Source organism: Bison bison, unplaced genomic scaffold, assembly GCF_000754665.1.
Source record: "Bison bison bison isolate TAMUID 2011002044 unplaced genomic scaffold, Bison_UMD1.0 scf7180017864217, whole genome shotgun sequence".
In the NCBI taxonomy this organism is placed as follows: domain Eukaryota; kingdom Metazoa; phylum Chordata; class Mammalia; order Artiodactyla; family Bovidae; genus Bison; species Bison bison.
The window spans coordinates 1681250-1685266 of NW_011494789.1; positions in this window are offsets into that span (position 1 = coordinate 1681250).

Consider the following 4017-nt stretch of genomic DNA (forward strand, 5'->3'; position numbering starts at 1 on the left):
TATATATAATTATACATATATTAATATATAATAATATACTATAATAATCTTATAATAAGACTCAGTATCTTATAATAAAAATAATCTGAAAAAATACATACATATAAAACATATATATTTATATATATACATACATATAAAGATATATAAATTTATATATATACACACACTGTGTGTGTGTGTGTGTGTGTATATATATATATATATACATACCAAAACTGAATCACTTTGCTGTACACCTGAAACTAAACAACATTGTAAATCAGCTATACTTTAATTTTAAAAAATGCTTAAATTAAAAAAAAGAAATGGCTAATTTCCTAAGATTCTTAGGAAATATTAAATACTTAAGTATTAAGTATGGCTCAGACAGTAAAGAATCTGCCTGCAATGTAGGAGACCTGTGTTCCATCCTTGGGTTGGAAAGATCCCCTGGAAAAGAGAATGGCAATGCACTACAGTATTCTTGTCTGGAGCATTCCATGGACAGGGGAACCTGGTGGGCTATAGTCCGTGGGGTCACAAAGAGTCCAACACAACTGAGTGATTAACACTTTCACTTTCATTTTTCTTCACTGCAATTGGGAAGGAAAGGTCCAGAAAGGGTCCTTGGAGAAATGAATAGTGAGGAGTTTCCTTCAGTCCAAGTAATCAAGTTTAGCCTGTAACCTCTCTCTCCCAATTTCTGACTGACACATGTAGGTTTGAGGCACTACTTCCTCTTTTCTCCTTATATTATTTGTTTTTGTCCATTAGCCTTGGCAGCATGATTCATGCAAGTACTTCCCCCTCCTACTATGCCTTAGAAAAGGTCTTCTAGATGAGAAAAAATGCTTCCTACAGCAATTAAGTGACAGGCCAAAATTAGCTTATTGACTTGCAAAACTTTCCCCTTCCCTTTTCATTCCGTATTTTTATTCTAAAATGGGAAGAGCTGGGTGGAATTTATGTAAGCATTTATATTCTGCTCCATATCCACCCCCAGTTGATTTCCTCCCTCATGACTTAAAGAATGGGCTTGTACACAGTGGTACAGTTATGAGTGGCAACTTTAATTAGGATTCAAATAGTTTCCTTTCTAATTGCAGAAGTGAATAATGATCATGAGTTAGATTATGAAAGAGATAAAGATATATTATTAGTAAAATAAATGTTGGGAACTTCCCTGGTGGTCCAGTGGCTAAGACTCCGCCCTCTCAATGCAGGGGTCCTAGGATCAATCCATGGCTGGGGAACCAGATCCCACATGCCTCAATTAAAGATCTCACTTGCCACAACAAAGATCAAAGATCCTGTATGCCAAAAGTAAGACCCAGCACAGCCAAAATAAATAAAATTTTTAAAAAGGAGTGGATGTTCATCAACAGGTGAATGGATAAAGAAGATGTGGTATATATACCAGTGGAATATTACTCAGCCATAAAAAGAATGAAATAATGCCATTTGCAGCAACATGGATAGACCAAGGGATTATCATACTAAGTGGAGTAAGTCAGCTAGAGAAAGACAAATACCATATGATATCACTTGTATGTGGAATCTTAAAAAATGATACAAATGAATTTACTTACAAAACAAAAATTGACTCACAGATATAAAAAACAGACTTGTGGCTGCCAAGAGTGAAAGATGGGGGAAGCAATAAACTAGGAGTTTGGGATTAAAATATACATATTGTGCATATGTGCTAAGTCGCTTCAGTTGTGTCTGACTCTTTGCCACCCTATGGGCTGTAGCCCACCAGGCTCCTCTGTCTATGAAGTTCTCCAGGCAAGAATATTGGAGTGGGTTGCCATGCCCTCCTCCAGGGGATCTTCCTGATCCAAGATTCCAATCCACATCTCTTATGTTTCCTGCATTAACAGGCAGGTTCTCTACTAGCACTACCTGGGAAGCTGAAAATATACATACTACCATATATAAAATAGATAGCCAACAAAGACCTACTACATAGCAGAGGACACTGTATTTCATATCCTATAATGGAAAAGAATTTTTTAAAGAATATATACCTGTATATATAATTCCTTGGAAGAAAAACTATGACTAACCTAGACAGCATATTAAAAAGCAGAGACATTACTTTGCCAACAAAGGTCCATCTAGTCAAAGCTATGGTTTTTCCAGTGGTCATGTATGGATGTGAGACTTGGACTATAAAAAAAGCTGAGCACCAAGGAATTGATGGTTTTGAACTGTAGTGTTGGAGAAGACTCTTAAGAGTTCCTTGGACTGCAAGGAGATCCAACCTGTCAATCCTAAAGGAAATCAGTCCTGAATATTCATTGGAAGGACTGATGCTGACACTGAAACTTCAATACTTTGGCCATCTGATGCGAAGAATTGACTCATTGGAAAAGACCCTGATGCTGGGAGAGATTGAAGGCGGGAGGAGAAGGGGATGACGGAGGATGAGATGGTTGGATGGCATCACCGACTCAATGCACATGAGTTTGAGCAAGCTTCTGGAGTTGGTGTTGGATAGGGAAACCTGGAATGCTGCAGTCCATGGGGTCACAAAGAGTCAGACATGACTGAGCAACTGAACTGAACTGATGTATAACTGAATCACTTTGCAGTACACCTGAGATTAACACAACATTGTAAATCAACTATATTTCAATAAAAAATTTTAAAAGATGTAATGTCCCCAATAAACAATATTCAACAATGAAAAGAAATGTTGGAGCTCAGAAATATCACTCTATGGTTAAGGGACAGTCACCTAAATTCAGTGAGGCTCAGGTTCCTCACCCATAAATATTTTACAAGCTTACTTTGAGAGTGAAGTGAACAGGATTTTGTAAGAATTCTTAATTACAAGAATTATTTGAGTTGCTTATTAAAAAAATTGTGATTATCCAGATTCCTGTTCTTTTCAGAGAATTATGTAATTCTTATCATGATATAAGTTTGGGAGACAGTGAGATAACAGAAGTAGAAGTACTTATGAGCTGAGGAAAATGAAAGAAATAGAAGATTGCTTTTCTATTAGTACCTTACAGCTGTACCAAAAAAAAATCCTTTTAAAATTATTTTGTTACTTATTACTTTTAAATTATTTGTCTTCATCTTCTTGGAGTAGAGATTGGTTTGCTATAGCTAATGTTGTGGTTTGAGACCTGGTTCCTAGTCTCAATCCTACCACTAATTAGTTGAGTAAATTGGGGTGACTCATTTCTTTCTCTGGGGCTCATATTTTTATCTGCAAAGTGATGAGATGGAAACTGTGTGGAAATAAAAATCACTCTTAAAAAAGTGATGACTCTCCTATATTCAATACAGATAACCAATAAGGACGAATTGTATAGCACATGGATCTCTACTCAGTGTGATGTGCCAGCCTAGATGGGAGGGTATTTGAGGGAGATACGTGCATGGCTGAGTTCCTTCACTGTTCACCTGGAACTACTACAGCATTGTCAATCATATATACCTTAATACAAAATAAAATGTTTAAAGTCTGAAAAAAAGTGACTAGATGTTTTCCATGACTGTTATTCTATCTTTCTTTGATAATCTACTTTTCAGTTCCAAGTACCTAGTACTGTAAAGTATTTGACTATCTAAACCTCTCATGTGAGGAATTATTTTTAAGACTCTACATCAGTATTGTAGAGAACGGAAAGGAATTAAAGACATCCAACAGTTTACTAGGGGACAATAGAGATGTATAAGTAATTATATGTGAAGTCACCAAAGGACTCTTTTTTTTTTTTTAACTATCATGACTATTTTTATTTATTTATTTTTAATTAATTTATTTATTTTAATTGGAGGCTAATTACTTTACAATATTGTAGTGGTTTTGCCATACACTGACATGAATCCGGGAGAAATATCAATAACCTCAGATATGCAGATGACACCACCCTTATGGCAGAAAGTGAAGAGGAACTAAAAAGCCTCTTGATGAAAGTGAAAGAGGAGAGTGAAAAAGTTGGCTTAAAGCTCAACATTCAGAGAACTAAGATCATGGCATCTGGTCTCATTGCTTCATGGGAAATAGATGGGGAA